Source organism: Danio rerio, chromosome 12, assembly GCF_052040795.2.
Source record: "Danio rerio strain M-AB ecotype USA chromosome 12, GRCz13ab, whole genome shotgun sequence".
NCBI lineage: Eukaryota > Metazoa > Chordata > Actinopteri > Cypriniformes > Danionidae > Danio > Danio rerio.
The window spans coordinates 2,527,147-2,552,228 of NC_141032.1; the positions used below are offsets into that span (position 1 = coordinate 2,527,147).

Here is a 25,082-nt window from a genome sequence, read left to right on the forward strand (position 1 = left end):
TTTGACTTTCTTGAAATGAAAATGTACTCGCTTCTTACTCACCCTCAAGTGGTTTCAATCAGTTATAAGTTTCTTTCTTCTGTTGAACACTAACAAAGATGTTATTATATTAAGATATTATACATCACTTAATTGTTTTAGTTGAGTCAAATTAACCACTTAAACTCTGCGGACCCGGTACCGGGTCCGTGACATCATCGAATTTTGCTTTTAGATTTAAAGGGCTAGCGTTGCACCAGACCCCCGTAAGTGGTGTCGTTTGAAAGTGTAGAATCTATATTTTATGCACATATGCATCACTTTGGTTTTTATTCTACTGTATAAAAGTTATTTACACTTAAATACACAGTATTTTGAAAACCCGAGCTTGGTATTTTACATTGGTTCATTTTCATATTTTTTATATGACACATGTACAAGTTATAGCTCAAATGAAAGCTCTTGCCGGTGCTCATACAGTTCTAGCATTCTTTTTACTGAATTATATTCATATGCCAAACAGTTGTTGAATGAATTGTGGTGTTTCCATGGCGCAGAAATGTAAACAATACATTCATGATCAATAAGCAGCCCCAGATAGCACAGACAGCTGTCATCTCTTACCCTATGCTGTGCCCTTCAGGGCCATTCTCCTCTGTTTTTGAGGTGATGTGCATAAGTAATCCTTTTATATGTCTGATGTGGTCCAAACACAGTGAATTATGTTTGATCAAACAAAAGAATAGTGAAATATGAAAACAATGATCGCTCCCTGTGGCTTGTGCAGCACCTCTCATCAGTTGGAATGCAATAACTTTTGCATAGATTATGGTGGAGACATTTTTCTTTTTTTCTATCATTTCAGACATGTGCAGGAACCACCAACATTAATTACAACATGCTAGACCACACAGAACCTAAAAGGTACACTACAAGGTACACAAAGCGCCTCTTTTTTTAGGGGTTTTTTATAACACAGACAACATATACCGATATTTTAAACACTTTCAATAGTGTTTTATGAAAATTCAAAGGGTTTTCTTTAAAATGATACAAAATTTTTGCATTTACACCTCTGCATGTGGATTTGGGAAGCTTTTAAATTTGGGTAGGCAAAATCCAGGCGGAAATCCCCAAATAGCAGCAGAGTTTAAGTGTTTAACTTTTCTAGTCATCTCAACTTACATCAATCCAACTGACTAACAAGTTAAGTTAAACTTAGTATAACTTAAAAAAAAAAGTTAAAACCCAATTAACTTATTAAAATATGTTAATATTCTATAAGTCAAAATATAAGCTGTCTTGATGTTTTGTCAAAGGCAATAGCAAATTTCCATTCAAAACTATATATTGCATAAAAGCTGAAAATTGCATAAAAGCTGTGCGAATAAAGCAGCGTTTCCATCCAACGAGTCAGCAAGAACAAAATCATCACTCCCTGATTAACTGGCCCCAAATATCACAAGGAAAACAGAGGTAGGAGAATCTGCGTGAATCTTTTCCTTATTTAATAAATGACTTGCACCTCAGAAGACAATGCTGACAGGCAATAAACGCATGGTGAAGTTTCCAGAGGTCATTAATAAATATAATTACACTAATACTGAAATCGTGAAGGTCTATTAGAATGACCAGAACAACATTTCAGATGTTTTACAGTGTGCTCAGCCTGCTGGTTTGTCCAATCACACATGTGATCTCTTAAAAAAAAAAAAAAAAACACAGGACCTTTTTAATGCTCATACTGGAATTTGTTCGGTAAAAGTGTTTACATTATTGTTTATGTGCATCTTTTCTTATCAAATAAAAAGTTTATACTACTCAGATATGCGCATGTTTTACTTTTTCTAAATTTATGCACATCCTGCAGTTTCCGTCAACCATTTTTGCATGGGGATATCCACAACGCGCAAACAAATAGGTGGATGGAAACATGGTTATAGTTGCATGTAATTTCTGCGCCTTGTTTCTAAAATAAGCAAAGCTTTGGTAATGCCCGGGTGATCCCTGCTTTTAGTCTAGCAAAACTCCTCATCAGATGTGATTGGAAGGTACTTAAAAGGATCCAGTAGACCTGAATCAGGAACGCAGGAGTAAGAAGACCAGATCTGTGAACACTTACTGAAGATTAGACTGAATGCTAGGAAATTTGCCATCAGAACGTCTAAACACACAGCTGACTAAGGCTCAAAGGGGTCGTGACCCTGACCTAACATAAGGTCAGCGGGAACACACCTGTGTCCACAAAAGAACACAACATGCCGTAAAGGCCAGAACAAGTCCATTTTCCTGCTAAAAACAAAACAGGTTTGATCATCTACACTGTAAAATATGAGTGTTGATAAATAGCGTCCGTATTCTGTGTGTTTTCCGTTTATTTGTTATATTATTTTAACTATTTAACTATTTAACTATTTAATTATTTTTATTATTTTTTTCATTTATAATATATTCATTATTATTTCCGGTTGTGAATTGTATTATGGGATGTTGATCAATTATCTGCTGACTTTTAATGCTGGAAATTCAACTCTACAGTTAAACAAAGTGAATTTTAGTGACATTTTAGTTGTTTGAAATAATGTAATGTATAAAAAAAAAAAACTATATACAGAGAATCAACTGTGTAAAATCACAAAAAATGTACAGTACAAGTAGTTTCAACCCAGGCTCATTATGATTACATAACTCTATATACATATCTGGAGAGTGCAAAATGCATCCCAGGAGCTATGTACATTTTTTGCAGTTTTCGTTTTCGCAAGTCCACCAGAGGTCGCTGTGTACGCTTTTTTAGATCTCTAATTTCTTTCACGAGTGCCATTCGGACCTGCTGTTCTCACGTAATTCCACCAGAGGACGCTGTCGACTGACCAACCGACACCCTGTCTGATTTTTACTACATTTTCAGATCTAACCACGTTCTCACCCTGTTATTTACTTTTTGGCATTTGTTTTTGTTTTACCTGCTTTCTGGAACTGTTCTTTGCCGGACTTGAACCCTGTCATATCGGTCAACTCCTCCCTGCATCTCAAGTCAGCTGACGTAAGTGGCAAGATACTGGGCAAATTGGTAACAGTGGAAATGCCGTCAACACGGAGGTAAGCGCTTAGCTGGTAGTGCGAGAAAAGGATCAGAAGTCATCGCCGGTGTCATACTACCACATATCAAGGGCTTAATTTGTGCCGAAACACTCCGGATCCGGCACCTCTTTTTACCAATCCCCCTCCTCAACCGCCCTCATCACCTGTCCGCTGTTCACTTTCTTCTGCGACTCCCCAACCCTCCTCACATTCATTAAAATTTTTTACCGCACCCACCCCCCTTTTGTGCGAGACACCTCTCCAGCCTCGGGTAGCATGCTAGGTCCGTTACCCCGATCCGTTTTGAAACTCAAAATTCACAAATTAAGCACTGCCCTTAGCGTTCATTTTAAAGACGAAATCCAACCCTACATACCTCTGGCTACACAATTCGTGCTCTCCAGAAATGTATACGGGGCTACGTATTCGCAAGGAGCCTGTGTTGGGTAGTTTATGACAAGGTTTTTGTAGCGTTATATATAACACCAACTTGGACAATATATCAACTTAATACAGACTATTAAATATGTTCATAAAAGTTTAACTTTTCAAGGTTAAAAGTTGTTGGAAAAAAGATAAAGGTCCAATAATGCAGTTCAAAAGCAAAAATTAAAATAAAATACAAATATAAATCACAAAATATAGAAAACTGATCATTTACAGATTTGTTTTAACAGTAGACATCAGTCTGTACAATCCTGTAAATGCTGGGATACGTTCCTTGTTTCACCGTTGGACAAAAGTTTGCAGTTTAACACTGCTCTGGCTTGGCTAAAAGTGGGCTCAAATCCTGTAAATATTTGGATAAGTTAATTTCCGTGCTGAAGAAAGTTGGTCTAGCACTGGTTTAGCTGGTCCCAAATGCTACGCTATAGGACAAGTTAATTTCCTCGCTGCCTAAAGTTTGCTGATGTAAGCTGGTCTACACTGCTCTCAAGTGCTGTGAAAATATTAGGATAGGTTCACATGCTTGCTGAAAAAAACACTTGCTAAAAGACAGGTCTAAAATCATAAATGGTACAAGAAGATCATTTCTCTGCTTGCCAGTCTGAACTAGGCTATATTCATCTGACTGGCCGAAAATACTGCATATATAAGCATATACAATAAGAAACATTCCTTACTGTAGTAAAGCTTGCTATTCTATGTGGTCTCAAATCCTTGAAATACTAAGACAAATTAATATATCAGTTTAAAAGCACTTTAGTACCAATTCCAACTTAAAATACTGGCTTATTAACTGCTTATGTTTAATATTAGGCCGTTTATTAGTACTTATGAAGTATATATTCTGCATGATCTTATTCTACATGCTTAATCCTATCTAATACCTACCTAATACATAAATAACTATATTAATAAGCAGCAAATTTTTGTACTTTTTCTTTAGCTATAGGTCTTAGTTAATTGTTTCTTAAAGGGATAGTTCACCCAAAAATGAAAATTCAGTTATTGTTTACTCACCCTTTACTCGTTTTAAACCTTTCTGAGTTGCTTTCTTCTATTGAACACATCAACAACAGCAGATATTATAAAGAAAGCTGAAAACGGATATGCATTGACTCTCATAGTATTTGTTTTTCCCACCAAGTCAAAGGTTACCGGTTTTCAGCATTCTTTACATTATCTTCATTTGTATTCAACAGAAGAAAGAAACTCAAAGGTTGAGGGAGTGTAAATAATAAGTTTAAATTCTTTAGGTAAACTCTCCCTTGAACAGTGAGAATTGTACCTTAGGTGTAAAATATTGGTGTCAAAGGCCAATTTATACTTTTGCATCTAGTGTACACTATAGAATAACCTTCGCATAGTTGCATACCCTGGTAGGCACCACAAAAAATTGTATAAATTTAAAAAAAAATGAAATACACCTCCAGACAATGCAGAACGCAAGACCTGTGATTGGTCAGCTTGTAAAGCTGTGGGTGGAGCCAAGATCCCTGGAGACAAGAACTGCTGTTACAGTAGCGTCATACACATTTCTGGCATGAACTCAATAACACAGTGAGTGAACTGAATACTGAACTACACTGTTCCAATTTACTATGATCTTTTATGTGAGGCTGCTTTGACACAATCCCCATTGTAAAAGAGCTATACAAATAAAGGTGAGTTGAATTGAACACAGACTTAAAAACAAAGCAAATTTAGGTTTACAAGAGTAGATTACTGATCAATAAAAGTTGATCTGCTTCAGACTAAACTAAACATGCTTTTAGCAGCACTAAAGGATATTTCTGTATCAAAGTGTTGTAAAAGAAGCATGTTTCCTAATGAAACCCTGGTTGACTGTAAATGTCTGGAAAGACTCCCTTACTTTAGATTGTGTTAAGCTAGAGCATTTCGCTATTTCAAAACTGCCATCTTTTCAATTGTTCCAGCACATTAGCTCTGCTCATTGTTAAAAACTTTGTAAAAGAGTTGATTGATTTCTTTTGCCATACATTCAGATTAGCACAATGCATGCTTGACCATACCTGCAACACTCCCGTTTTTCCCAACAGTCTCCCGTATTTTAGACCCATCTCCTGCAATCCTCCCATTTTGTTGTTTCTCCCAGAAACTCTCGTAATTTCATCCCGCCCGCAGTCCTCAGTTTTGTGGTACAATCTGCAACACAGAATTTTGGTACAGTTTGTAAAATCCTCAGATCGCCAACTTTGGTGTAGTATCTGATCACAGCGGAAGCCTGAAACCCGGTCCATAGTAGTTACTAACACCACAGTACAGTCACAAACCCGTTTACAACTGTTATTCAGAAAAAAACACACCGTCATCTTCACCATTTCTGTATCAAAGTGTTGTACAAGCATGTTTGTTAAATAAACCCATATTGAATGCAAATGACCAAAAAGGCTTCCTTCATTTGATTGTGCTAAGCTAAAGCATTTAGCCATTTCAGGACTTCCAACTTTTCAATAGTTCCTGCCAGCGCAGGCGCATCCATAGAGGCGACCTAGGTGGGTGCCTAGGGTAGCAGAATAGTGAGGGCAGCGTCCGCGAACCCCCAGTCCTCACTTTCATCCGCGACACACACACCCTCCCCCAGTCCTCACTTTCATCCGCGACACACACCCCCTCCCCTGGTCCTCACTTTCATCCGCGAATCAGTCACTTTCGGGTTGAGGGTGGCATGATCGCCTTGGTTGACTGCAAATCTCCAGAAAGGTTCCCTTTATTTGATTGTGCCAAGCTAAAGCCTTTCGCTATTTCAAGACTGCCATCTTTTCATCAGTTCCTGCACATCAGCTCTGGTCATTGTTACAAACTTAGGCTGACCTTTGTAGAAGAGTTGATTGATCTCTTTTGGCGTACATTCAGATTAGCACAATGCATGCTTGACCATACTAGTGACAATCCCATTTTTCCCAAGAGCCTCCCGTATTTCAGACCCAACTGCCACCATCCTCCCATTTTGTTACATCTCCCAAAAAACTCCCGTAATTTCACCCGGCTCCCCCCGTCCTTAGCTTTTTGGTACAGTCTGTAAAACCCTCAGGTCACTAACTTTAGTATCTGATCACAGCAGCTGCCTAAAACCTGGTCCACAGTACAGTTACTAACCCAGTTCTCAACTGTGTTTCTTAGGGTGCTTTCACATCTGTAGTTGACTTCATTTGGACGGACCAAGCGCAATAAATGATACATTGTTGCATCTTCTGCCGTCTTTGGGTCGTTTTCACACCACACTGCTGGCTTTGGTCCGAACCAGTTGAAACGAACCAAAATGCAGTCATCTGACAAAATCCACATCTCTCATTGGCCAGATGTTGTTAAACATATTTCCGCAGTACTTTTTGCGGTTGGGTCTGTTTTAGTACGGATTATATTCTCACCACAAACGAACCGCTCCAGGGTTCGTTTGAAAGCGTACCGAGACCACCTCTTCAAGCCGGTCTCGGTATGCTTATTTGGTCCGCTTTTGGTGCGCACTCGAGTACGATTGCTGCATTCTCACCTGCCCAAACGAACTGTACTAAAAGGGAAACGTACTCTAGTGCGATTCAATCGAACTAAATAAGGCAGGTGTGAAAGCACCCTTAGACAAACACACACCGCCACCTCCAACACCCCAGTCTCCCAACAGTCTCTCGAATGTTGGCAGGTATGTGCACCGTGATCCCAATTTACAAGAGCAGATTATTGATCAATAAAGACTTGATCTGCTTCAGACAAAACTAAACACTCAGAACATTTCCGTATCAAAGTGTTGCAAAATGCACAAGAAGCGTGTTTCTTAAATAACCCCTGGTTGACTCTCTAGTAATGTCTAGAAAGGCTCCCTTTATTTGATTGCTCTTGGCTAAAGCATTCCGCTATTTCAGGACTGCCATCTTTTCATCAGTTCCTGCACATAAGCTCTGGTCATTGTTACAAACTTAGGCTGACCTTTGCAGAAGAGTTGATTGATCTCTTTTGGCGTACATTCAGATTAGCACAATGCATGCTTGACCATACTTGTGACAATCCCGTTTTTCCCAAGAGCCTCCCGTATTTCAGACCCAACTGCCACCTTCCTCCCATTTTGTTACATCTCCCAAAAAACTCCCGTAATTTCACCCTGCTCCCCCGTCCTCAGCTTTTTGGTACAGTCTGAAAAAACCCTCAGGTCACTAACTTTAGCATATGATCACAGCAGCTGCCTAAAACCCGGTCCACAGTACAGATACTAACCCAGTTCTCAACTGTGCTTCTTAGACAAACACACATCGCCACCTCCAACACCCCAGTCTCCCAAAATTTTGGAGCAAAGTGTTGGCAGGTATGTGCACCGTGATCCCAATTTACAAGAGCAGATTATTGATCAATAAAGACTTGATCTGCTTCAGACAAAACTAAACACTCAGAACATTTCCGTATCAAAGTGTAGCAAAATGCACAAGAAGCGTGTTTCTGAAATAACCCCTGGTTGACTCTCTAGTAATGTCTAGAAAGGCTCCCTTTATTTATAGCAGTCCGCTATTTCAGGTCTGCCATCTTCTCAACAGTTCCTGCACATCAGCTCTGGTCATTGTTACAAACTTAGGCTGACCTTTGTAAAAGAGTTGATTGATTTCTTTTGGCGTACCTTCAGATCAGCATGATGCATGCATGATGGACTAGTTCCTTTTCCTTGTAAGACATGCAAACGTAAAACACCATCGAGCTCGCATGTATCCAGTTACCCTCACCTTCATGCTGGAATATCTTTGTGTTTTTGCGCCAAAACACCAGGATAGTTCTGGAAGCGCCTTCTGAACTCTACCTCGACGATTGCCTATTTTCTCTCTCTTAAAACTACAGTGCGTACACATTCTCCATCTCGGTTCCGCTCTTGAACATGACTCAATGAGCCAGAGAGGATCCAGTGGGGGTCAACGTGGAAATGGAGGCCACCTTTGAGCCTTCACAGCTTGGCATCCAGACATCAGCTCGGGAGAGACAAGGGAAGACACAGCCAATTACATTGCCTGTCACAGTATCCCGCTGGGCTCCCGGTGGGTGGACACATCAAACAATGATAAAAACAACCTCCTGTGCTGACCGCAGCTGCTGGGCCTGTCAGGACTGAGAAGATATATACTGTATACAGCAGCCGTTTCATGACTGAACGGCACAACCAAGTCCAACATCTACAGTACATGGTGGATGTATTGGTGGGGAAACGGAGAAGAATGTTATCTGCTGGTCTGCTAAATATTCTTAATACTCCTAAACGTATGTAACACAATGTCTACAGCATATTATCTGTGCATCGGTTTTTCTTGACTGGAACAGAAGTTCTCAGATTTATATTTAAAATCTGCAAACTTTGCTTTGAGTTGTTCAATGCCATATAGAGTCACCAGTATCTCCCACCACCCTCCCATTTTGTTATATCTCCCAAAAAATCTCTCGTAATTTTACCCCGCCCTCGTTAATTTTACCCCGCCCTCGGTCCTCAGCTTTTTGGTATAGTCAGTAACAACCTTGAGTCACCAACTTTGGTGTAGTATCTGATCACAGCTGCTGCCCAAAATCGGTTCCATAGTACAATTACTAACACCACAGTCCAGTTACTAATGTGTTTGGGTGTGTGTGTGTGTGTGTGTATGACCTAATTTGATATTCAGTCTAATCAAATCTGTTGTCATATTCCAGCTGTGGTGATAAATCAGAGAGATTGTTCTGCAGAGATTCTGAGAAACTCAATGCATTGCGATTCTCTCTTGAATCGGTTCTAAAATATTTTTACCAACAGATGGCGCTGTTGAACAGGCTTAATCTGCTTACCTACTCCTTAAGGCGTGTTCACACGAGACGCGGTACGTGCAGATAAATCGCGCTATTCGCACGCAAGTAGCCGCGTGAACATTAAGCTTACTCGCTTCATTCACGAGTCAAATTCACTGCACAGTCAGGGCCGGAGCAAGCTGAACTGGGGCTCTAGGCAAAGGACGATCACGCCTTTACGAGTTTACTCATGGACTCTCTATGGACGCATAGTGACACTAGCTTTGCTGCTACATGCCTAACATTGTTTTTTTTTTTAGAGAGAATAACTGTTTATGTGCTTTATGGATACTGAAAGACAGTGTCAAATCGTTTGGAGCCATGTCTGAGTCAACTAGATCCATTCAGAGGTGCATCTACTGTCAAAAACTAGCTTAGAGTGCCATCTCCTGTGAAAAACTAGCCTAGAGCACAATCCGCTTTTAAACAGTAGCTTAGAGCGCCGTATAGCCTAGAGCGCTGTCTGCTGTTAAAAACTAGCCTAGAGCACCATCTGCTTTTAAACATTACCCTAGAGTGCCATCTGCTGTTAAAAAACTAGCCTAGATAACCATCTGATGTCAAAAACTAGCCTAGAACACCATCTGATGTCAAAAACTAGCCTAGAGGGTCAACTGCTTTTAAACAATAGCCTAGAGCACCATCTGCTAACTAACCTAGAGCATCATCTGCTGATCTGCTGTTAAAAACTAGCCTAGAGCGTCACCTGAAATTAAGAACTAACCTAGAGTGCCATCTAGTGTCAAAAACTAGCCTAGAGCATCATCTGCTGTTAAAAACAAGAATAGAGCGCCATCTGCTGTTAAAGACTAGCCTAGAGTGTCAATTTGTTGTTGAAAAACTAGCCTAGAGCGCCATCTACTGTCAAAAACTAGCTTAGAGTGCCATCTACTGTTAAACAGTAGCCTAGAGCGCTGTCTAGCCAAGAGCGTTGTCTGCTGTTAAAAACTAGCCTAGAGTGTTGATTTGTTGAAAAAACTAGCCTAGAGCATCATCTGATGTCCAAAAGTAGTCTAGAGGGTCATCTGCTTTTAAACAATAGCCTAGAGCACCATCTGCTAACTAACTTAGAGCATCATCTGCTGATCTGCTGTTAAACACTAGCCTAGAGCGTCACCTGTAATTAAGAACTAACCGAGAGCGCCATCTGCTGCTAAAAACTAGCCTAGAGTGCCATTTAGTGTCAAAAACTAACCTAGAGCATCATCTGCTGTTAAAACTAGCCAAGAGCATCATCTGCTTTTAAACCTAGCCTAGAGCATCATCTAATGTCAAAAATTAACCTAAAGCGCCATTTACTTTTAAACACAGCCTAGAGCATCATCTGCTGATCTGCTGTTAAACACTAGCCTAGAGCGTCACCTGTAATTAAGAACTAACCAAGAGCGCCATCTGCTGCTAAAAACTAGCCTAGAGTGCCATTTAGTGTCAAAAACTAACCTAGAGCATCATCTGCTGTAAAACTAGCTAAGAGCATCATCTGCTGTTAAAGACTAGCCTAGAGCATCATCTGATGTCAAAAATTAACCTAGAGCACCATCTACTTTTAAACACAGCCTAGTGCACATCTGATGTCACAAACTAGCCTAGAAGATTAATCTGCTGGTAAGCACTAGCCTAGAGAGACCCCTGCTCTTACAACTAGAAAATGTGACAAAAGTGCATCTAATTCTTTCCGATATTCTTCCTGAACCTCTAATAAGATTGTTCTGCTCAAAGGATTTAGAAAAATTCACCCAAAACTCATCTGAACTGAGATAATTGGAGTAAATATAATACACAGATAAACCCCCTTGAGATCTCTTGACTCAAATGAAATCCTAATCAAAATGTGGATGGTTAAGAGGATGAGTTTCTGCTGGTTTCAGGGTTCATGTTTCCAGACGTCAGGCTTTATTAGAGGATGCTAACACTGTGGTCTAACGGTGCCCATGTGCTTAGCAGCAGGTTGGGTGTTGTAATCAGATGACTCTATTTTTTCCATATAAACAAAGTTTGACTGTTCCAGTAAACTCTGCCCGGTGTCCTCTTATAGCTTTCCGTCATTCTCTGGGCTCTAACATCTTGTGCAGCGATTCAGTTCATCTCCATCTGACCAGCTCAGCAACCCTCCATCACCATAGTGGCCACTGTAAAAGTCAATGCATGTCGTGGTGTGTGTGGTTGTGGTCAATGTTCACATTTGTGTCATTAAACAGAGGGGAAACACTTTTTTTCCGAATGAATTATCTTGTTAGCAACTGGCAACTCAAGATTTTTCATACTAGATGATTGATGATCTATCTATCTATCTATCTATCTATCTATCTATCTATCTATCTATCTAATCCTACCCATCATCCCATACCATTTTGTTTGGGTATGGTTTGATGGGAGGGAAACAGTGAAATTTCTAATCAACCAATCACATGGCAGCAACTCAATACATTAAGGCATTTAGACATTGGTCAAAACAATCTGCTGCAGTTCAAAGCGAGCATCTGAATGGGGAAAAAAGGGGATTTAAGGGGACGGGCTGCTCTGAGTATTTCAGAAACTGCTGATCTACTGGGATTTTCACTCACAACCATCCCTAGGGTTTACAGAGAATGCCCCAACAAAGAGGAAATATCCAGTGAGCGGCAGTTCTGTGGGCGCAAATGCCTTGTTGATGCCAGAGGAGAATGGCCAGACTGGTTCCAGCTGATAGAAAGGCAACAGTAACTCAAATAAGCACTCGTTACAACCGAGCTCTGCAGAAGAGCATCTCTGAACACACAACACGGCCAACCTTGAGGCGGATGGGCTACAGCAGCAGAAGAGCACACCGGGTGCCGCTCCTGTCAGCTAAGAACAGGAAACTGAGGCTACAATTCACACAGACTCACCAAAACTGGACAATAAAAGATTGGAGAAACGTTGCCTGCTCTGATGAGTCTCCATTTCTGCTGACACATTCGGATGGTCGGGTCAGAATTTGTCCTCAACAACATGAAAGCATGGATTCATCCTGTCTTGTATCAATGGTTCAGGCTGGTGGTGGTGGTGTAATGGTGTAGGGGAGGTTTTCTTGGCACACTTTGGGCCCATTAGTACTAACTGAGCATCGTGTCAACACCACAGCCTACCTGAGTATTGTTACTGACCCTGTCCATCCCTTTATGGCCACAGAGTACCCATCTTCTGCTTCCACCAGGATAATGTGCAGTGTCAAAGTGCAAAATATATATATAGATTTATATTTGTTTCTAAAAATATATGAATAAAATAATAATAGTGCTGTCAAATGATTAATCACATTTATTCACATACAAAATAAAAGTTTGTATTTACATAATGTGTGTGTTCTCAGTTCTCAGTGTAGATATAATATGAATAAAAGTAAAATAAAAAATATATATATATTTGCTTATATTTATATTTGTATATAATTTGTATTAGATAAAAATATTTAATACATATAAACACACAAAATAAATATAAAACTTGTATATATTATGCAAACAAAAACTTTTATTTTAGATGTGATTAACCACAACTATTCATTCTACAGCACTAAATATTAATAATAATATTAATATTAATAAAAATGGCCGTCACAGTAAGAAGGTCACTTGTTCGAGCCTCGGCTGGGTCAGTAGGCATTTCTGTGTGGAGTTTGCATCTTCCCGTGTTGTGGGTTTCCTTCGGGTGCTCTGGTTTCCCCCACAGTCCAAAGACATGCAGTACAGTTAAATTGGGTAGGCTAAATCGTCTGATGTATACGAGTGTGAGTGAATGAGTGTGTGTGGATGTTTCCCAGTGATAGGTTGCGGCTGGAAGGGCATCCGCTGCATAAAACATATGCTGGATAAGTTGGCGGTTCATTCCACAGTGGCGACCCCAGATTAATAAAGGGACTAAGCCGAAAAGAAAATGAATGAATAAATAATAACAATAAAAGTAATAATAATAATAATAATAATAAAAATTATAATAATAAAACTAGTCTCACAAGCTGTTCTTTTAAAAAAAAAAAAAAAAAAAGTTGGCAAACATAAAAATCACAACATATACTCCATAACTCTTGCCTGCTGCCTGAAATTACGCGACTAATGAGTTGAAACCCTTGAGCATGATGTGTTTTCACAGTAAATTGTAGTCCGAATCTCAGCATGCGTCATCGTACCCATTCTAAGCCGTCTACATTCACCCTGCAGGGCACCAATCGCTTAATGGCAGATTAGAAAGTCGACTCATTTAGGATCCAGCCTGGCCAGATCCTAAAATACACAATCACAGGAGTCATCAAGAGCTCTTTACTCCTCCCGAAAAAGCAAACAGAATGAGGAACCAGGCCAAGTCGCTACAGTAAGTCGACCACTGTAAAATCCCACAGGCGACCAGCCACTTGACCATGAAAAAAACACAAAGTGTTTACAGTGTTACAATGACATCACAAGAGAACGGCTCTGTGCAAATATACAGGTGGATATTACCGCTCTGGAAAAGAGCACGGGGCTCCGCTGTCCTGTACAAGTTTACATAGACTATTTATTTTGTCTGCGGGTGAAAATATAAACCAATACTTAAGGGCGTCTCATTAATATAGGAGGATTACACCTTTACATTGTCATTTAGCAGACGCTGTTGCCCAGAGCTACAGTACTTAGAATTGAGGAGGCATTCAGTGATTCAACAAGAAGAGGCAATACACATGACAAGTGCTAATTATACAAAGGAACCGTTAGTGCTCAGAGAATTAAGTGCTAGAGTTGTTGTTTTGTTTTTAGACAGAGAAGAGCGTTTCTACAGGTGCTAAATAATAACCAACTCATGTGGAACTCTGAATCTGCATCTCATTTCGCAGTCTGCTATTGTCCACCAGATGGTCGCATTTCTGGATGGATGGATGGATGGATGGATGGATGGATGGATGGATGGATGGATGGATGGATGGATGGAGCAATTTTCCACCAAGATAACCCGGAATGGTGAAATTGGCTAAACTGGCATTGGCCGGGTTAAAAGAACCGACACGTTACGTACAAAGCAGAAAATCTGCATTGTTTTTCAGATAAATAAGAATGTTCACTTAGCATATTTCTTAAATAACTGCAAATATATTATAGTATTTTTATGCTTTAAAAGAGTCAGAACTTACAGCACCTTTAAGAGATGATTTAAAAATACACAGGGATTCTGCATTGCGAATATCACAGGGTGGATTGTCAAGCCCACTCACCTGTGTGAGACTCAGAATTGCATAATGTTTTTGACGTCACACTTTTGTTATGAGGTTGTAAACTACTATATATACACAGTAGTGTTGTCAAAAGTATCAAGCTCGGTACCAAACGGTACTGAAAAAAAACTTGTCCATTATTTTGTGCTGTTTTGACTTGAGTATTATGATTAACCAATTTTTACAATCTCTAAATCACGAGAAAATGGTCAGATTTGGATTTTGTGAGGCTGTTTTTTTATGTTTGTTTTTTTTTTCTTTTGGCTTCATAAAGTTCACATCAATTCAATTTGAGTGTATTTGTATAGCGCTTTTCACAATAATTATTGTTTTAAAGGTGCATACTTTTGCAAAAAAATCTGAAACGTATTAATATCTTTAACTAGTAACTAATAGTGTATTTAATAGAAGCACGTTTAATCTGCAGTTGTAGTAAATACAGGATAGGTCATCATGTACATATGTCATTGATAATGAAGTCATTGTGTACAAAGTCTGAAAAGAACTTTTGTTTTTAGTTATATGCAACTCAGCCAAATCCACAACTAAATGCTACGAGTATAAAAAGGCCTTTTTTGTCATTTATTATAACACATGGGAATGGGCACTTGAAAAGTTCAGTATTTTTAACAGACTGTGTCCCATAATTTGATTTAAATACCAGGTGCATCTGAAATAATAAAATCAGACACTTTTGGACTATTTTACCTGCAATATTTTGGATTGAAAGTAACTTTGGAGCACTCAAACTGCTTTCATGACCTTTAGAAAATTGCAGACTTAAATGCGGATTTTAGCAGCGTTAAAGATGAAAAGGAGCTGATGGCAGTCTGAATGCATTTAGCAGATGCATAGATCAGGATTAGGCCTTCCTGGTGTCTGTCAGAATTAAGCCTCTGTGGGATTTACACTGATATGGACTATTGCCAGGTTAAATTTACAGCATAAAGAGCATTAAGATCACTACACCTTTTTGTATGGCACTTAGAAATGAAATTATACAGTTAGCATAATTACCGATAGATAATTTTCCTGATTATGTTAAAATAAAATAAATAAAACTAATTAAATTGAACAAAATAAAAAGGCATAAAAATAAATAAATAAATAAACTGAATAAAAAACAACTTAACTGAACTCAACTTAAATTAAATAAAGCAAATTAAACAAAAAACAGAAATTAAATTAATACAAATATTTAAATAAATAAAATAAAACTAACCAAAAAATAAAATAATAATAAATAAATTAACTTAAATAAACAAACTAAAAAACTTAAATGAAAAAATATAAACGATACAATTAAATAAAATAAATAAATAAATAATAAAAATGTTAAAAATAAATAAATAGACAAATATTATATTAAAATTAGTAAAATAAAAAATAAAAACTATTTTTTTTTCTGTTTGTTCACAGTACTTTCAAAAGCAATGATAAACCAGAGATCCCCAAAATATCCCGTTTAAAACTTTAAACCCTAATATGTAAAAAAAAAAAAAAAAAAAAAAAACATGACAATTAAACCCGATTTCATCCACTGTTCACATTTCTTGAGCCAGAAATGTATGCAAATTTGTGCACATTTAATTTAATGTCTTGTCATTTTAAAATTTGCCAACAAAACTTGTAGCGTAAAAAAAAGATTATTTTGCCATGAAACCTAATAAAAGTACTATCATAAACAAATAAATATGTTAGAAAGTTTGAAACCGTAACAACATAGCATGTCACATTGATGCAGTGTGTGTGTGTGTGTGTGCATGTGTGTTGTAACAAGTGTGTGTCGAACAGGAAATGTCTTCTAAACACTGACAGCTGGACGAAAGCCAGACTCTGGTGGTTTTAAGCTGAATTGGTGTGTGCAACATGAACTGGGCACATATACTGAAAGGCTGGACACATAATAGTGATGAACAAAATGAAACATGACGATCCTAAAAAGTGGGGGTGAGACAGGGTTACTATAGTCAACTCAAACTAATAGCATTGCCATCAGTGATGCTTTACAAGGGTGTTTTTAATACATTCTGTAAAATCACCGAAACTTAAACTGGAATAAAAATGCATACATCTGACTTGAGTAATAACTAAAATGAAAACACACTGAAATGTTTACTATTTCAAACCAAAACTGAAATAAACAAAAATGAAAACTAATTCAAAATAATAATAAATACTAATATATTAAGGTATTAGTCCTCCCTAACATCTGTAAACAACTATTATGGCAACTATTTTATTATCAAAATTTACCTACAACTTTGATTGATTGATTGATTAATTTATTTATTTATGAGGCGATGGTGCAGTAGGCAGTGCTTTCGCCTCACAGCAAGAAGGTCTCTGGTTCGAGCCTTGGCTGGGTGAGCTGGCATTTCTGTGTGGAGTTTGCATATTCACCCCGCATTCACGAGGGGTTTCCTCTGGGTTCCCCCACAAGTTCAAAGACATGCGCTACAGGTGCATTGGGTAATCCTAAATTGTCTGTAGTGTATGAGTTTGAATGTGAGTGTATGGGTGTTTCCCAGTGATGGGTTGCATCTGGTAGGGCATCTGGTAGGGCATCTGTTGCGTAAAACATATGCCGGATAAGTTCAATCGGTTCATTCCACTGTGCCCCCCCCCCCCCCAAATTAATAAAGGGACTAAGCCGAAAATGAATGAATGAATGATTTATTTATTGATTGATTGATTTTTATTTATGTATTTTGTTTTCCAGAATAAAATGAATAATCAAATGAACAGAATACACGGCGCCACAATTGAACAAAACAACAAGCAAAAAACAAAAACAAACAAACAAACAACAAAATAAAAACAAACAACAACAAACAAGAAACAAAAGAAAACAAATAAAACAACAAACAAAACAAAAACAAACAAAACAAACACAACAAAAACAAAACAATAACAAAACAACAAACAAAACAAAAAGCAACAAAACAGAACAAAAAACAACAACAAACAAAACAACAAACAAAAAGCAAAGCAAAGCAAAAAAACAAAACAAAACAACAACAAAACAAAAATCAAAAAACAAACAACAAACAATACAAAATAACAATACAAAACAAACAACACAACAAAAACAAAACAATAACAAAACAACAAACATAACAACAAAAAACAAACTACAACAAACAAAAAAAACTAAAGAAAACCACAAACAAAAGAACAAACAAAACAAAAAACTAACAAAACAAACACAACAAAAACAAAACAATAACAAAACAATAAAAGCCAAACAAAAAGCAAAACAAAACAGAACAAAAACAAAAACAAAACAAACAAAACAAAACAAAAAAGCAAAACAAAACAAACAAAAGCTAAGCAAAGCAAAGCAAAACAAAACAAAAACAAAAAAACAAAACAAAACAAAAAACAAAAAAATAAATAAAACAGAAAATGTAAAAATATAAATAAAAATTAATTTATAAAATAAATAAAGTTTCAAGTTTTTTTTTGGAAACCAGAAAGTGTTTTTTTGCTGGGTTTTTTCTACTTCTTTGTAACCTTTATTTTTGAAGGAACAAAGCAAAACAACCCAACTGCCTAAAACAAAACCCTGTTTCCATGCTTTAATAGATGCTGAAGTGAAACAGATGCCGTGAGTGTGCACGTGTATACACAGCAGGTTTAGCAATTAAAATGCATTTCTTCTCAAAATGCCCGAAAAAGTCTTCAAAGTTGTCATACTTAATTATATCACACTTTCCATATATTACTTTTCTTTAAATCATGATGTAATGTTTATAAAATCTTAATAGTATCATGTTCTATAGACTTATTTTGTAAATTAAGGCTGACTGATGATATAGTTGGCATTTTACAACCATCCAATCAATCAAGTCACTGAAATTTGCAAGACTGCATATAAGAGGTTGGTACATTATAAAAACATCCTGCAAGTTTCAGAAACTAAAAACGTGGAGTTTGTCTAAAAAGCAGCTTAAATTTAAAGCCAATCAATCAAAATTAAGTCTATTTTATTGCAATATGTTCCAAAACTCCGCCTCCGCAGAAGAGCCACACCTACTTTTACATCACTACTTCAAAAAATAACAACAAAGCAATGTAAAAAGTCTGCAGAGTTGTCCATCAATGACAATATGTTTCTCATCTGAAAGAGTTTACGCTACGCTAGTTACATAAAAATGAATGAATGAATGAATTGATTAAAATAAGCAAATAAAGTATATACAAATTAACAAATGTAATTAAATAAAATATATTAAAAATAAAACAATTTTAAATAATTTTTTAAAATATAAATAATAATAAAATATAAAATAAATAATATAATTAATAAAATATATATAAATAAATAATTATATAAATAAATAAAATATAAAAAATAAATAAAATATATTAAAATAAAACAATTTTAAATAAATAAATAAAATAAATAACATTAAATATAAAAATAATAAACAAGTAAAATATATAAAACATTAAATACAATAAAATGAATGATAATAAATTATATATATATATATATATATATATATATATATATATATATATATATACACACACACACGCATACATACATGCATACAAACACAATAAATATGAATAAATAAATATGAATAAATACATTAAAATAAATAAATAGAAATAAAATAAATAAATAAATAAATTCCATTAAAAAACAAATAAACAAAGAAATATAAATAAATGTAATTTTACTGATTTTAGTTCAGATTTCAGTTGGTCAATCTTACAGTAAATTTCTGTTGCATCAAAATATCAACACGCCAAAAAAATGCGCCTGAACATATTTCGTTTTCAGACCAGCACACCATGAATGAACAGATGATTAGAAATGTATTTAAGAGTATAGCTCGAGACGTAAAAATAATTGTCAAACCGAAAACAAAATTACATTGCATGTAGTGCTGCATTGCATGATAAGGTGTATGCAACAGCCACAATACTTACATTACTATAACGTTAAATGGTTTTGATGTAAAAATGTATAAGATTATACATCAACCTCAAGAATAGTATACAATATTAATACAAAGTCAGCTTACAAAACTCTTTTAAATGACTTAAGTATAATGACAGCACTGTGACTGGCTAAAAGTTGATACTATAACATACATACTATACATTCATACTATATAACTACAGGTAAACTGTGTTTATATATCATAACTTTATTTGTTTAAAGCTATTAGTTACTTGTTAATTAGTTCAAGTTATTAGTAACTAATAAAGTTATGGTCATTAATAACCTAAACGTTTCCGAATTTGATTGCAAAGCAGTCACATGCATCTTTTGTAAAGCTGCTTTAAAGCAATAATTATTGTGAAAAGCGCTATACAAACAAATAAACTTGAATTGTGGGTAATTATAAGATGTCAAACTTGCAGCAAATCTGCCTCTGAAAAGCATTAACGCAAGGTGACAGTGGTGCAAACGGTGGCTCTATCTGAAGGGGTGAAAAATGTCCGCTCTTTAGCACAATGACACTGTATTTTGGCAGCGTGTCAAAACATCTCTCCAGCTGTTGCCACTGAGGTTTGTGGAGCCTAATAAGTGCTGAAATAATTCCCAACATTGTCAGTTTGCAGCAGCGGCTCGTCAAATTAGCATGTTCTCTCGCCAGTCGTGGCCCAAAGGTAACAGAATCTGGCTCGTGGGACTGTCCTGACAGGCCTTCACTGATCGTATGGCCTTCTGTGGAGGCAGAAAACTCCATCATGAAAGGCACAGTTAATGACTTTTGTCTGTTGTTGAACTCTGCGCGCATTTAAATGCAACACACTCAGTGCTAAACGCCGCCTAAACAGACATGTGGCCACAAACAGTCTGCTCTATATAGGCGAGGGTGTAAAGTAAGAATACTGATTCAAGTACCTTTATTTTTTTATTTACAAACACATCTCAGATCAGATGATTACAGGTTGTTGTTGTTGTTGTTGTTTTATTGAAGATCAGTGATTTCACAGTTTGTTTGTTTTTGATTAATGACATATATTGCAGGATCTAAAACAAAGTATTTTCCAGATAATAATAATAATAATAATAATAATAATAATAATAATAATACCATTAACACCACAAAATAAATAAGTACATAAGTGAAATATAGTATAGGTAAGTAAAGTATATAAGTAAATAGGTAAATAAATGAATAAGTATATAAATAAATAGGTAAATAAATAACAATAAGCACATAGGTAAATAAATAAGCATATAAGTAAATAGGTAAATAAATTAATAAGAGTATATGTAAATAGACAAATAAATAATTATACAAGTAAATAGGTAAAAAGTAAAAATATTTCTGATGTTGGGTATTTAAATATATGCAAAACAACCAATATTTATCATTTTATTATCATAATTATTGTCTATATTTGTTTTTAATTGTAACTTGATTAGTGACAATTATCAAAAAAAGTATTATTATTCTTATTCTTATAGTTCTTCTTCTTCTTCTTCTTCTTATTATTATTATTATTATTATTATTATAGGGACAGTCCTGATTATTATATTTTTCCAAAATAAAAAATAATAATAATAATAATATAGAAATATTAATAATAATAACAACACCAATAACAACAACAACAACAACAACAACAACAACAATAATAAAAACATCAAGACCCCAAAAATAAAAAAATAAATAAAAATAAATAAATAAATAAAATGTTGCTGATGTTGGGCATTTAAATTTATACAAAACAACAACAAATATTTATCATTTTTCATCATTAACGTCTATATTTGTTTAGCAACTTAGTTGCGAGTTGATTTGCAATAATTAAGTATATTAAAAAGTATTATTATTATTATTTATATTATTATTTATATTATTATTATTATTATTATTATTACTATCATTCTAATTATTATTATTATTATTATTATTATTATTATTATTATTATTATTAATAATAATGGGACTGTCCTGACAGGCCTTCATTGTTCATATGGCCTTCTGTATTTTTGTCATAAATTATAAATAAAAAATAAATAAATAAATAAATAAATAAATAAATAAATAAATAATAATACCACCATCACCACTTAAAAATAATTAAGTAAATTAGTAAATGAAAAAAGTTAATAAAAGTAAATAGAAAATAATGACAACAATAATAATAATATTATGTATTTTAATTGTCATCATTAACAATGATAATTATTTTGAAAATTCAAATCAAACGAAAAAAAGTTTCAGAAACCAATAATTAAAGTAATAGTTTCTAAGTAGATTCCTAATCTAGTAAAATAAAAAATAAACAACAAATATACATAGAAATACATAAAATATAAATACAAATTAATACATAAATAAACAAAAACAATTAACTCAGAATGAAAAATGATAGTGTGTAATGAATTCAGTCTTCCACATTCATAAGTGCCATGTCACCTAAAAGTCCATGAATGAAAAACACGGGACATGATTGACCCCTGGCAGGATTGGCATCAGCACACGCAGCGTTCTGCAGGCTGGCAGTGAATATGAGGAGTCAGGTTTTCATTACTTCAGGAGGATAAGCTGCTCTTTGTGGACTCTCAGACACTCAGGAGGTGAAAGTGTGTGCAGGAGAGCACCATTCTGGCTCCACATGCTGAGAGGAGCACCAATGCCCTGCTGCTACACTCCCTAACCACAGCTCCTGTGCACGTGTGTTTACGTGTGTGTGCAATTTCCTGACTGGGTCAGTTGGCATTTCTGTGTGGAGTTTGCATGTTCTCCCTGTTTTCGTGCGAGTTTCATCCGGGTTCTCCGGTTTCCCACCACAGTCTAAACACATGCCCCTTAATTGGCTGTAGTGTATGAGTGTGTGTGTGTGAGAATGAGTATGTATGGGTGTTTCCCAGTACTGGGAATGAGTAAACTGCAACTGAAATGGCATTCGCTGTGTAAAACCTATGCCCGAATAGTTGGCGATTCATTCCGCTGTGGCGACCCCTGATGAATAAAGGGATTAAGCCGAAGGAAAATGAACGAATGAAAAAAGAAGCAGTGTGTGTGTGTGTGTGTTTGTGTGCATGCGAGTGCATGTGAACTTATGTTTAAGTTTGTGGTGTGAAGTCACTGCTCTTTGCAGAAAGAAGCTGTGTGTGTTATGTTGTATGTGTGTGTGTGTGTGTGTGTGTTTGTGTGCATGCGAGTGCATGTGAACTAATGTTTAAGTTTGTGGTGTGAAGTCACTGCTCTTTGCAGAAAGAAGCTGTGTGCGTTATGTTGTATGTGCATGTGTGTGTGTGTGTTTCAGGAAGGGATGTTCCTGTTGGCATCAGAAAGAGGAATACCTGGAGGTCTACCAAGGCTTTTACAGCCATCAAAATACAAAAATGAAGCCCGCACAATATATATATATAAAGCATGCATTCATGATGTTTGCCTGCTCTGAAATGTGTTTATAGCGATTTAAATATACAAGAAATATGGTCATTTATGAAAACCTGCTATTTCTCACACCTGCTTTGGAATGGTGAAGAGAAATCGCCTATATTGCACAAAGCATCATTTATAATGTGTGTCAGGCTGCTCACTTATTTAACTAATATAATTACCTACAAGACGATGCCATGATGAGACCTCAGTGACCCTGAGATTCAAATGTGGGCAGAATAGTGCTCATATCACTATGTGATGCTGATAGAGGAATATATCATATATATATATATATATATATCATATATATATATATATATATATATATATATATATATATATATATATATATATATATATATATATATATATATATATATATATATTCCTCTATTAGCATCACATAGTGATATGAGCACTATTCTAAGGAAAAACAGCTCAAAATCCCTTTGGCCACGGTGTAGGAATTGTATGTCATTCCCTAGACGAATCGATGCTGTGTTGGCTGCAAAAAAAGGCTCTACAGATGCCCAAACTAGAGCCTGTAGGCCAAAGTTGGGTCATGGTAACTTTTGATTTGGCCCACCATCCCATCTGAAAAGAGAATTAAGTTTAGACACTGTAATTTCTAATTTAGGGCGATGCAGTGGCGCAGTGCTGTCGCCTCACAGTAAGAAGGTCACTGGTTCGAGCCTCGGCTGGGTCAGTTGGCGTTTCTGTGTTGAGTTTGCATGTTCTCCCTGCGTTCGCGTGGGTTTCCTCCGGGTGCTCCGGTTTCCCCCAGTCCAAAGACATGCGGTACAGGTGAATTGGGTAGACTAAAATTGTCCGTAGTGTATGAGTGTGAATGAGTGTGTATGGATGTTTCACAGAGATGGGTTGCAGCTGGTAGTGCATCCTCTGTGTAAAAACATATACTGGATAAGTTGATGGTTCATTCCGCTGTGGCGACCCCGGATTAATAAAGGGACTAAGCCAAAAAGGAAATTAATGAATGAATGAATTACTCATTTAATGTAACCTTTTTGTTTTTTTGTTTGCTTTTGTTTATTTGCTTGTTTGTTTGTTTGCTTGCTTGTTTTGTTTGTTTTTGTTCGCTTGCTTGTTTGCTTGATTTGTTTGTTTGCTTATTTTGTTTGCTTGCTTGTTTGCTTAATTTGTTTGTTTGCTTATTTTGTTTGTTTGCTTGCTTGATTTGTTCGTTTGCTTATTTTGCTTGCTTTTTTGCTTGTTTTGTTTGTTTTTGTTTGCTTGCTCGTTTGTTTGCTTGCTTGATTTGTTTGTTTGCTTGATTTGCTTGCTTGTTTGTTTGTTTGTTTTTGTTTGTTTGCTTGCTTGTTTAGGTTTGTTTGCTTGCTTGCTTGTTTGTTTGTTTGTATGTTTGTTTGTTTTATTGCTAAGCTACAAAAACAAACTAACTGAAATAGGAAATGTTTTAATGAAATGCTGTGAAAAAAAAAAAAAATGTGTGTACTGTCACCCGACGGATAAAGGTCAATGCAGATACATCAGTGAGCATATGAAGGTAGATTTAGCTTGACTCGTGTATTCACCAGGCTGTTTACATTTAGGCTTGAAACCTCCAACACGAAATTGCCCAGTGTTTTAGTTTCATTGTCCAATCCCTGTATATAGCATGATATTACCCCCCCAGAGCAGCAAATTGATCTAAACGCATATTGTGAGTGTTGTGTTCTGCTGAACGTGAGTGAGAGTGCTGTGTGAATGAAGACTCAGTGCTGTTTCCCAGCAAGCGTCTGACGGTGAATCCGACGTGGTCGCTCCACACTGACTTCTGCCTTGGCTCTCCTCCACCCTGTCATCTCCACACTCTAGCTTTACTGTGCTTTGTGTGTGTAAACGTGTGTAAAGTGTCTACAGCACCCGCTCTCTGCGCTGCAGCACACGCTGAAACACATGTGCTAGAAATTACATCCGCAGCTCTGAAAACCAATGAGCTATGAAACCTTGTCATGTCTGCCTTTACATCCCATAATTCAGCCCTCTTCTGTCTCCGCTTCGCAAAACCTGCAGGCATCCGTCAATCCTGCAGCGGCACGTTTAGTATTGTGGTGTGTGTGTGTGTGTGTGAGGGTTAACTTTCATTTTATGGTGCGCTTGCTTAATATGCGTTTACAATAAATTATGAATAACTGACCCAACAACTAACCCATCATAACCCAAACTATAT

General features: G+C 36.3%; 1 long non-coding RNA gene across 5 annotated transcripts in view; it reads right to left on the reverse strand.

Annotated features, from left to right (window-relative positions):
* Nucleotides 1-25,082, reverse strand: part of LOC147834365 (uncharacterized) — a 546,693-nt gene that overhangs the window by 215,108 nt on the left and 306,503 nt on the right. For all 5 annotated transcript variants that reach the window (XR_015503729.2, XR_015503730.2, XR_015503733.1 and 2 more), the window contains one exon: nt 5,541-5,673. This is a non-coding gene — a long non-coding RNA (uncharacterized LOC147834365). The remainder of the gene's footprint in view (nt 1-5,540; nt 5,674-25,082) is intronic.